A 12917-nucleotide genomic window follows, 5' to 3' on the forward strand; every position below is an offset into this window, starting at 1 on the left:
TAAGTCCATCTGGTCTAATGAGTCATTTAAGGCCAACATTTCCTTATTGATCTTTTGTTTTGATGATCTATCCATTCGTGTAAGTGGAGTGTTAAAGTCCCCTATTATTATTGTGTTACTATTTCTCGTTTTATGTCTGTTAATAATTGCTTTATATATTTAGGTGCTGCTATTTTGGGTGTATAGACATTTACAAGTGTTACATACTTTTGTTGGATTGTTCCTTTTATCATTATGTAGTGCCCTTCTTGTCTTGTTACAGTTTTTGTTTTAAAGTCTATTTTGTGTGATATAAGGACTGCTACCCCAGCTTTCTTTTGATTTCCATTTGCATGGAGTATCTTTTTCCATCCCTTCACTTTCAGTTTGTGAGTGTCTTTAGGTCTGAAGTATGTCTCTCGTATGTGGCATATATATGGGCCACCCTATGCCTTTTGAGTGGAGCATTTAGTCCATTGATGTTTAAAGTAGCTGTTGATATGCATGTACTTATTGCCATTTTGTTCCTTTTTCTGGGTGTTTTAATTCTTTTTCTCTGTTCCTTTCTTCTTCTCTTGCTCTCTTCCCTTGTAGTTTGATGGCTTTCTTTAGTATTATGTTTGAGTTCCTTTCTCAATTTTTTGTGTATTTATTATAGGTTTCTGGTTTGTGATTACCAGGAGGTTCATATATAATAACCTACATATATAGCAATCTATATATGGTTGATAGTCTCTTTAGTTTGACCTTTTTCTAAAAGCTCTACTCTTTTACTCCCATACTCCCACATTTTATGTTTTTGATATCATATCTAACCTATTTTTTGGTGTGTGTGTATCCATTACCCTTTTAGCATTGAAATAGGTAATTTTAGTTCTTTTGTCTTTTGACCTTCATATTCTCTTGATAGGTGGTTGATCTGCTACCTTTACTGTCTTTTTGCCTTTACTAGTGATTTTATTGCATTTTTTTGATAATTTTCTTATTCCTATTTGTGGTCTTCTTTTTCCCACTTAAGTCCCTTGAGCATTTCTTGTAAAACTAATTTCTTGGTGACAAACTCCTTTAGGATTGCTTGTCTGGGAAATTCTTTATTTCTCCTTCCATTCTGAATGACAAACTTGCTGGGTAGAGTATTCCTGGCTGTAGGTTCTTTCCTTTCAGCACTTTAAGTATATCATGCCACTCCCTTCTAGCCTGTAAGGTTTCTGCTGAGAAGTCAGCTGATAGCCTTATAGGGTTTCCTTTGTATGTCACTTGTTGCCTTTCTCTTGCAGCTTTTAGGATTCTCTCTTTGTCTTTAATTTTTAACATTTTACTTATAATGTGTCTTGGTGTGGGCCTCTTTGGTTTATCTTGTTTGGTGCTCTCTGTGCTTTCTGTACCTGGGTGTCTGTTTCTTTCCTTTGGTTAGGAAAGTTTTCAGCTATTATTTCTTCAAATAGATTCTCTGCCCATTTATCTCTCTCTTCTCCTTCTGGGACACCTATACTATGAGTGTTATTGCACTTGATGTTGTCTCACAGTTTGCTTAGACTGTTCTTGTTCTTTTTAATTCTTTTTTCTTTTATCTGTTCTGCTTGGGTGATAGCCTCTAGTCCTTTGTGCAGCTCGCAGATCCATTCTTCTGCATCATCTCCTTTGCTATTGAGTTTTCCTAGTGAATTTTTCATTTCCAGTATTGTATTTTCATTTCTGATTGGTTCTCTTTTATATTTTCCAGGTCTTTGTTGAAGTTCTCACTGAGTTCATCTATTCTTCTCCCATGATCAGTGAGCATCCTTATGACTTTTTATTTGAATTCTTTGTCAGATAGATTGTTTATTTCTGTTTCGTTTAGTTATTTTTCTGGGGTTTTGTCCTGCTCCCTTGTGTGTAACATATTCCTTTGCCTCCTCATTTTGCCTCTTTCTCTATGCTTACATCTCTGTATTAGGTGGGTCAACCACGTCTTCTGATCTTGGAGAGTTGGCCTTCTGTAAGACATACCTTATGAGGCCCAGCAGTGTGCTTACCTTTCATCACCAGTTCCAAATGTCCCAGGAGTTACCCCAGTGTGGGCTATGTGTGTCCTTCTTTAGGGGCAGGGCTCCTCTTGCTGCAGGTGCCCAGGGATGCTAGACTGTCCCTCTGGCTGGCTGGTTGTAATTCTCAGCTGCGTGTGGCTGCTTTGAACACTGCTGGTACTTTATTGGGTTTGGGGAGCCCCATCACAGTTGGCTGAAAGGTCTAATAGCACATTCCTGTTGCAGTTTCTCTGTTAAGTGAGTAGGCACCCAGTGTGGCTTGTTGCTAGGCTGAGGAGCTTACAATTGCTGTAGGCCTCTGGCCTGCAAGACTCTTGTCAGCTCACTCAAGATTGTAGATTTGTGGGGCTGGCCCAAGGCATGGGAGGCCCCAATTGTTTCAGGCATTGGAAGGTGGGGCTGGTTCCCTATGTGGCTGTTGGAGAAGCACAAGTCTTCTGCAGCTGGCAAGCCCCTTGGCCCACAGGTCCAGATACACTGTCAACACAGTCCTGGCCCAAGTGCACATCCTGACTCTCTGAGGCAGACCCAGTTGCCCCACTGAAGAGGCTCCCATACTCCACCAAGGCCCCACACCCTCCACCTGCCCTTCACTCACACCCTGCCCCACAGATGCAGACCCACTCACCTACCTGCAGAGGATCCAGGCACCCTGCCTTTGCAGGCCCACAAGTTGCTCTAGGCTTGCTATTGGGTGGGGTCAGTCCCTAAGATGGGCTCCCAGCCCTGGCTGAGCTGGATTAAATCTGTACTCTAGTGCGTGGGGCAGCCTCTGAGCTAACAGGCCAGGGGAAGAACTCCAATGGCATCTTCTAGTGTGTGTGTCAGCATGCCTGTACTAGGTCACAGTAATGGCTGCCACTGATGTCTCTGTCCCTGGAGAGGTCTCACCTCTCACCAAGATGTGCCCAGAGCCTATCAGGTGAGTCTCTTTTCAATAAAGGACTGTGGAACATTCTTTCTGGTGATTTTAGGTTGCTTTCCAAAATGGGTGAATTTGCGTGTGGGCCCTTTAAGAGCTGGCTTTTTTCCACTTATTTCCTATAGCTTTTCTAAGGGCATTCCCCATTGTAGTTAATAGCCAGCAAAACCAGATGTTATGAGACTCGCCTCAGTTGTGCTGAGTCCAAAGGATGCTTATAGTGGCAACCTTTCCCTGCTCAGGTCCCCTACTCCTCCAGGGAAGGCTGCATACCTTAGGATCGCTCCTGGCTGGCCATGAAGCTCTGTGGTTTGCAAAGGTGGGTTTTTTCCTGTCCAGAAAGGAATTTCTGCATCTTCACCTCAGTCTGAACTGTCCCTTATTGCAGGGGTTCCTTTCATCCCGTTTTCAGTTCTCTCTCAGGGATAATTGTTCCAAGAATAGCTGTAAATTGGTTGTGTTTGTGGGAGGAGGTGAGTTTAGAGTCTGCCTACACTGCCATCTTGACACCAACTCCTGCAAAATATTTTCTTAACACACAGATTAATAGACTCTTGGTTACCAAAAATGACTATATGTCATCATAAAGTAAAAATTAGATGAGTTTATTTCATATTTCTCAAGAAACAGGAAAAAAATTCAAAGTTCTTTACATGGTACCCAAGATCCAGCTTACCAGCTCAAGCTCGCATTACAGTGCAGCCTTTAGTCTGTCTTCATATTACCTCTGAGCCTTTGCTTCTGCTGTATTCTTTTTGCCTGGAATGTTTTTTCTTCTCTCTTCTGCTGGTTCTCTCTCTACACATTCCCTAATGCTTGGTTTCAATGATTTCTTTTCCATGAAACTTTTTCTCAATCCCAAAGTCAAAATCTATTTTTTTCTTCTACTTTTCTGCTTGTATTTATAATTTCTTACTTACATGTGTATGTTTTTCCTATTAGACTGTAAGCTTATTAAGGGCAGGGATTTGTTTAATTTATTTCTGTATCTCTGTACAGTGAAGCTGTTTTAATGCAATATACTCAAATATTTGTTGACCATGGTCTGTTGGAAAGACCACTAGACCTGGAATCAGAACAAATCCTTTGTTTTTCGTCTAAAAACTTTGTTTCCAAGCTCTGCTACTTAGTAGCTGTGTAACCTTAGGCAAGTATTTAACTTCTCTGTGCCTCAATATTTCCATCTTTAAAATGATGATAATTATCCCTATCTCACAGGATATTAGTTTACATCATATATAGAAGTGCTTAATATTGCCCATAGTGCCTAGATGTGTGGTATAAGAGACTTATAGTTTCTCCCCTCTAAGGTATATACCACTAAATACTGGACTGTAGTTTAATGGTGTTCAAACACAGAGAATTACAGCACTAAACTCAGGATCATTTTCCTGATTGTAAGATCTTTTATGAGTTTTACATGTTTTTCCCCACAAAGAAACCCCTTACTTTCAAGATAGAGATTCCATTTAGTATCTTTAGAAGACAATTTATTCCATATTCTCCAAAGGCTAACTTGATGGGTAAATTTAGATAGCTAGATAGGTAGATAGATATATAGAAATATTGATACATCTCTAGAAACTTTAGGTTGATAACTTTCACTATATAAAACTGTGAAATTTCTGCAATGACAAAAAATACCATGAACAATGTTTTAAAAAATTCAATAAATGGGAAAAATATTTGCAGTGCATATGACAGAAGGTTGACTTTGTGAATATACAAAGAGTTCCTAGAAATTGATATGGAAAAATAAAACAATTCAATAGGGAATACTAGGTAAAGCATATGAACAAACAGTCATAGAAAAAACAAATATGAATTGATAATAAAGATAGAAAAGATGTTCAATCTCATTTATAATTAAGGACATTCAAATGAAAACAATATTGAGATAGTATTTATTTTCCTCATCAGATTGTCAAATATTAAGAAATTGGATAAAGAACCAGTATTAACCTTGGTGTAGGAAAATGGACATTTTCACACATTGTTGGTAAGAGAGTAAGCTGGGCACTCTCTTTATAGAGTAATCTAGAAAGACCAGCGAAAATTAAAAGGGTACTCTTTGACTCAGAAATTCCTCTTATAGTAATTTTCCTTAAAGTTAATTGTATATATGAGATATATATACACATACATATTCATTACATAATTTATAATAGCAAAAAAATTAACAAACTGGAAATAGCTTAAATGTCCATCAAAAAGGGGCTATTTAAATTATGGTGCATCTGTATAATGGAATACTTATGCAGCCATTAAAATGAATCATCTGTATTTGTTGATATGGAGAAATGTCTAATAAATATTAAGTACAAAATCTTAGGAGTAGAGTGTAATTTATTTATATAAAAGAACATACGTATATCTATATACTTGTATATATCTAGTTTATTTCTTGAAGGATACATGAGAAACTCTTAAAAATGATTAACTCTGAGGAGTGACACAATTGTTGGAGAGGGATGGAGAGAGGAGGTGAGAAAACTGTAGTATTTTAATCTTTCTCTTTCTCCCCCTCTCTCTTTTAGCACTGCAGTTATAACAAGAACTAATCTTAAAATATTATGTCAAGGTCTTATTGGACAATTAGATAGTTTGAAACTATTGTACTCTTTCTCAACCTTGAAGTTAAAAACATCACAACTTCCATACTTTGATAATAGTAACTTATGTTGATTTTTGGTGTATATAAACCAATTTACTGTTTGATATGTTTCTAAGAAGAAACCATCAGAAAGTAGATGAGAAGCTCCTAAGGCAGTACTTAAGCCATGGTAAATGTTAGCTATTGTTGTTGTTGTTAATCCTTGATTGTTGTCACTCTTCCACTAACTTTCTGCATGACCTTAACCATGTCACCTCTCTTCTCTGGGCCTCGTTGTCTCCAATTGCACAGTAAGTGGAGTCGGACTAAATAATATGATGTTCTTGACTCTTTTGGACAGAGTTTCCTCATCCTCCACCCTGCTTCCCCCTCTTGGCTAGAAAAGTAGACAGTATACTACAGATTGCCTAGAAGAGTTCTGCCTCCTCCTCGAGAAGTCCACCCAGATTTCCAAGAGGCTTAAACATAGTGCTGTGTAATAAAAGGCCCACTCTGGCTGGGTGCTATATTGTGGTCTGTTCTTGAAGTTAAAATAAGGATACTTTTTCACTTCAAGTGATGAGTTAAGACTACTAAGATCGTCTAATCAGGAAGCTTCTTGGCTTTGGGGACAACAGTGAACTTATTTTCATCTAGTGCGAGGGGAAGTGAGGGACATGGAGAAGAAATCTCCAAGACAGAAAAGTGCTGTAAAATTTTCAGCAGCCCTTTTGATGTAGAATTATGCCTGGTACAATTCAGGCCTACCTATTAGCTTGACTTTTTTCTTCCTAAGATTTGTAAACTCAGAAAATTCATTGAGAGGGCTTTTCCCCACTGTGAGAATTCATCTGCATATTTATAATGAACGTCATGGAATTTCAAGTTATGTGGGACCTGAGAGGCCACAAGGAACAGTGGTCTTCATGATGAAATCCTACAACACAGAGGTATTCATGTGAGAATATAGGATGAATGTTACCCACTTATTAAATTAAGTGAAGGAATTCTGTCACTCACCGTGGACCTAGAGTTCATTTCATTCCTTAGGGAAAATATTCTTCTTGATTCTATGGAAAGGGAGGGTCTATCTCTTCCCAGTCCTTCTTGGCCCTTCTCTTATCCAAAGGACAATGGCGCAAGAATATTTCCTGATATACTTTAAAACTGTTTTGTCTACTGCTGTGATTTCAGAGAGTTGCTTTGGGAACAGTGTACATGAAGGAATCAAAGTGGCCATGAGAACAGGCAAAAGCAAATGCAGGTTTAATTTCTTCCTCCAGTTCTCTATGACTGACTATGACTGTTAGTTGATGTCTCTATCAAATTTTAGAAGTCTCTGCAATATCTGCCATGTAAGTTAGACAAACACCCATGACCTCAAGTGAACTAACGAGCAGCTCCCCTGCAACAGAGCCCCGCCATGAGGACGTGTAGTATTTCCTTACGTATTTCGACTGGAGAAGTAAATTGAGACCAAACAAAACTGCAATTAAAGCAAAGAAAATTACTGGGATTAAGAATGACTGAGGAAAAAAATTCCCAAGTCTTTCTGCTCTTTTCTTTTCATTCTATTTTCTCGTTCTAGATGCTTCCTTCCCCCTTGCCAAAAGGCAGGTAAAAGATGTTTGTGGAGTTAAAAGTTATCACCAGGATCTTGACATTAATGATAATAAAAACAAGCCCTTCAATCAGTGATACTAACGCCATATGTACCCAGGCACTCTATCATTAAACAGAGATGATTTTTTGCTATAGGGAGTCAGGATACAGGCTGTACATTATTTAAGCTGTAAAGACAAAGGGTTCTCATTTTACGTCAAGTCATCTTTTTTATCATCTGCCTTCTGCCCCAGGTTAATCCAAACATGGGCAGTTGTTCTTCTCAAGTTCTGAGCTGTCTCTGAGCTTTACCTGAAAGGTATTTTCATATAATAACAAGAATGAAAAGAGTAATACTATTTATAAATAGGAACAGCTTCCATGTGATATGTGACAAGTGGCATAGTAGAAGATTTCTATGGCATCTCATTTATGCCTCTTATCGACCCTAGAAGATTAGCTTATTTATTCCTGTTTTACAGTTAGGGAAACTGAAATACAGAGAGGTAAAATATCTTAACTGAGAACACTCAGCTAGTAAGTTGGAATCTACATTCAGATCTACTTTGAATCTAGATGTGCTCTTCTTAACCACTATACAGGTTGCTGCTCCACAATCTGCATTGTTTACGTATGTGTGTGTATGTCAGGGGAATGGAAAGGAAATCACTTTATTGGGCTTAATGCCAATATTCAATGAAACAGAAACTATGCAAAATGAATATTGGGTGCCTTAAATCTCCCCAGAAGAGATGAGAGTTGGCTGTCTTGCCTGCTTCCCACCTCTTGTAAACAATCCCATGATATGGGCTCTTTTCCTGAGATTCTTGAATGCTAGATAGTGAACCCTTGAATCTCCTTACTAACTATGCTTCTACTTTTGCCATCTTTGGTCTCACTAACCACTTCCACTGTTAGGTCCCCAGTTAGCTCTGCTACTCGTTACCATGTGAGTATCACTAATCTTCTCCATTGTCTCAAATTTCCACCCTCCTCCGTTTCTCCCTAGACTGTGGTTTCTGTGACTGACATCTCTTATATTTTTGTATTTAGAAAATAACTCTGAGGTGTGAAAGCAAGTTCTTCTGGAGAATTCCATCTGGCCAAATGCAATCTCCTTCTCAAAGGAAGCCTATAGAAGTCAACTCCGGGTGTGTTTACAAAGTTGCCCTTTGATAATGTGGAGACCTAAGATCTGAAAGCTTGAGTTTCTACAGAGCAGTTGTGTGGGACCAAAATAGTCCTGGGAATGGTTTTAAAACTTCATTAAGATAAAAATTCATAAAGAAATGCTCAAAAGATCTAAGTTCTCATTATATACTTTATAAAAAATAATGTCTTTATGGATCATTCAGTGTGGGCAAAGAACATGTAGGGAGATTAATTAGCTGTGGTAGGCAGAATTCTAAGATGGTTCCCAAGATTCCTGTCCCCTGGTATATATGCCCTGTGTAATCTCCTCCTCCTGAGAGGGAGTGAGACTTATGAATATGATGTGTTTTCACTTCTGCAATCAGTTTATTTTCTATGGCAAAGGTGAAGGAATTTTGCACATGTAATTAAGGTCTCAAATCATTTTACTTTGAATGAATCAAAAGGGAGAATATTCTGGGTGGGCCTGACCTAATCAGACAAGCCCTTTAAAGAATGTTCAGGCCTTCCCTGGAAGGAGAAGTTTGAAGCCAGAGAACTGCTTTCCTGTTGGCTTTGAGGAAGCAAATTGTCATATTGTGAAGAAGGTCATATGGTAGGGAAAAGCAGGAAGCCTCTAGGAGAAGAGGGCCTCAGTTCTACAACCACAAGGAATTGAATTCTTCAATAAACCAGTGAGCTTGGAAGAGGATCTCAAGCCTCAAATGAGATCACAGACTCAGCCGACACCTTGATGTTAGCCTGTTGAGACCCTGAGTAAAAACCCAGTTAAACCATGCCTAGACCCCTGACCTATGAAAACTGTGAGATAATACATGGGTCTTGTTTTAAGCCACTAAGTCTGCAGCAATAGAAAACTAACATAGTAATTCTGCATTTTCTCTCATTCTTTTCAGGATTATGTGCACACCATGGTATAGGAGCATTCTGTATGTGCAAGTGAACAGAACAACATGGTCCACAGCATTATTTAGATATGTACTGGGGCAATGGAATTCACTTCAAAGGGTAGTTGGTGGATATAGAGTAAAATCAATGAAATGTTAAAGATTAATGACTTTGCTGAAGTGATATCTGGAGTAAATTAGTAATACCTGGCCTACAACTTCTTTGCTTTAAATCCAGGACTTACAATGTTTCAAGACCATGCTACGCCTCTAATCCATCTTATTCACCAGCTCCCTATCCATTTTAAAATTGAATTTACAAACATGTTTCCAACTTTCAAGTATTCATTCCTGTTTGACTTTATAGCTGTCCCCTCACATGGTCACCATTCTTTTTCCTCAGTCTTGGCCTCATTGCTACCTCTTCTCTAGCTCTCCCCAAAATAAGCCTTTTCTTTTCAGGCATGTACCTGTTATTTCAAATTCAATCTCATGCCTGGGGTGTTTTGTCACTTCCTCTCCTGGAGTCATAAAACTTATATTTCTTCAAAAGAATTGTGGGGGAGATATTTGTATACACCATACTCCAATAAAATGTTTTAGACAATCAGGCGTAGTTTTGCAGTTGTTGACTCTGAAGAAAATTAGTGAACTTTCATTGTCTCAAATCTCCATCCTCCTCGGTTTTTCCCTAGATTGTGGTCTTCGTGACCGCCATTGCATATATTTTTCTAAATAGAAAAGAACTTGATGAGGTTTCCTTCTGGTGGAGTCCATCTGGCCAATGCAGTCTCCTTACCAAAGAAGGCCCATAGAAATCAACTCTGGGTGTGTTTGCAAGATTGTCCTTTGATTTGTGCTCCAAAGACAAAAGACCATCCTATTCTGGCATAATGAAGCTTTAAAAAGTAAGCTGCTGTAGAAAAGGTATGCTGTTTCTATATGTTTCTGGTTAATGTAATTTTTTTAAACTTTTTTTATTTTAAAAACTTAGGGAGGAAAAAAGCTCCAGTGTAGCAAGATCCTTGATTGTTCAAGAACAACTCTTTTTTTTATTCTTTAAGACTAGTAAGGAAGTGTAAGTGTCAGAACACAGTCGCTGGGTTGCTAAGGAGTGGAGAACAAAATAAGACATCTATGCATTGAAAGGGAGATTGTCATCCAGAAAGACAATGAGATTCATCCCCTTAATGGAAATATGTAATTAACAAGCTGCTGAATGTCAGTCTGTAGTGAGAACCATGCTTGGGCTCTTGCCTCCTATAGAGTGGCAGTCTTGCCACTTTCTTCTGGCCCCCGGTGGGGGTGGTACAGATACAAGTACAAAGAGGAAATGAGCTCGCCCACCCTCGTGGAATCTTTGATGCTTGAGACTACAGTCTGAGCTATCTGAATAAGCAGACAAAAATGACATTTTCTTCCTCGACTGTTCCTTTTCAATTTTGATAAATAAGTTTTTGCTGGCTCTATTCACTAAAACAATAATCACAAATTAAGGAAAAATGGTCTTCCAGTATACGTTATTGCTGTTAATTCTGTTACTACCTAGTATGTATGCATGATTAATGCTTCCTCTAGCACTTGTATGGCTTTTTACAGTTTTATATTGCTTCACATACATTATCTAATTTTGATTTTGATTCTCAAACCAATAGTGGAAAGTCAATATAATATGCAGGGAAGGTATGATAATCCATTTTTACCAGTGAGGAAACTGAGGCTCAGAGAAAGTTAAGTAGCTTGTATAAGGTCACATGCCTACCAAAATGGAGGAAAGATAGACTTTAAATGGTCTTAATGAAGAATCCCAGTGAAACGTGTATACACGGACACTCTCACATATTTGTGCTTATATGCACATGCAAACATACACACTTGCACACTCCTACCTTTCTTTCCTCTTGTTTTGGCAATCTAAACATATTCCCCTTGGGACTGGACAAATACTGATGATGACTAGCCTAGCTGCTCTCCTGGGAAAGCATTGCCTGTGATCCAGGGAGAGAGAGTGCTCTCTCTTATTTCTCTGCCATGTGATGGTTCTAACATTAGGAACATTCTAGTGGCCTGACATCATAAGAACTTGCCTTTTCTGCTTTGAAAACCCCACTATAGGGATAGGATAGAGTGGGATTTGGGCATGAATACCCATCCTTTTTTTCCCTAGCCCCCAATGCCCAGATTGGCTATAGCCTCGGGTCCGGATTAGAGCTTCCCTATTTGGTTGACTGTTAATGTGAATCAATTTAGCGCTGTTACTTAGACTCTAGATACGAGAAAGAAATAACAAAATGCATCATTCCATTCTTCCATCCTTCTCAAGCATATAGCCATCCGTTATTTAGCCATTCTACTGTGTTCCAAATACTAGAGCTGAGAATAAAGCTTGAAATAAGAAATATTCATGCTACAGGGAGCTAACAGTTGAGGGGCTTCCTCTGAATGAGCCTACAAGAAAAAGAGTGACAAATAATGGGTTTGTGAATGGTCTTCAGTGCATTTCTTACTTTCCATTGAAGTATCCTTCAAACTCAAGCCCCAGAGGAAGGAGTGAGACATTTTGTTGAAAGCTCATCCATTACATTAAAGATTCATGTAAAAATATATATTTTACTCCATAATATATGTGTGTTTATTTTCATAACCACTCCTTCCCCTCAATATCTAATAAAATTGCTGGTCCAGAAGGTGCTCCATATTTGTCCTATGGTTTCAAGTGATTCCCAGTGTGTTGCTAGGGGTATGTGTGCCGCAGTTTAAATAGCTTGATAACTGAAGTGCAAGGTCACTTCTTGCTGAAACCTTGTATGAGTAAAGTCCCAGGTCCTGGATGCCTTACTATCCTCTCTTAGCCAGTATCTTTAATCAATCTCCATGCCCCACCCTCATCCTGCTTATTCTTCACAAGTGGCAAACACAATTAGGTTTGTTTTTTATTATAAATAAAAATATTGACTCACGAGCCTTACTATGTGGCAGGTACTATGCTCAGTGTTTCATACATGTCACGTTTAGTCTTAAAATCCAGTTCATGGGGTAAACACTATTATAATCCCCATTTTCCACATAAGGAAATTGAGAATCAGAAGTAAAGCAAATTTTAGGATAAGACAGGGCATTTCAAAATGCTACTGACCTCTGAGGGCTACACTCCCAGGCTGCTGGGGCTACATAATACCTTTTCTTTGCCATGGGAGCATTTGGGTAAAATATTTGCAGAAACAATAGACTAGCTGATATTTAAGGTTCTCTTCAGCTCTGACATTCTATCATTTCATTGACCCTCTTTGCATTTAATTATGTTGATTTTTCTTTCTATTCTTTGCTCAGCTCAAAAATATATTCCTTCTTTGTCCATGCACAGGAGATGGACTATTGAATAGAGAGCACCATAACAAATCTTTGTGATTATTCAGATGTCACTCTAAAATACTTATCATCTTGGTAAATCTCAAGCTATCACAACAACTTATAGTGCAACAATGAATATCATACTAACACCACTAAAATAGATATAACCAAGAATAACGCTTGTTAAGCTCATAATGATTCTGTTCTCAAAGGACTTGCAATTCATCTCCTTTATGCTGCTTGATTGCCTACCACGTCCTGCAGGTTTGGGTAGACTCGTCTTTGGTCTCATGTAATACACGATATTCACACACTGCAATGCAGCCCTCATCGTGCCAATCAAGAATGCAAATAGAGAGCTAGCTGACTGTGTGATCTGAATTTTCTGCTTGTTTAGAAGGATA

This window comes from Equus caballus, chromosome X (assembly GCF_041296265.1).
Source record: "Equus caballus isolate H_3958 breed thoroughbred chromosome X, TB-T2T, whole genome shotgun sequence".
In the NCBI taxonomy this organism is placed as follows: Eukaryota; Metazoa; Chordata; class Mammalia; order Perissodactyla; family Equidae; genus Equus; species Equus caballus.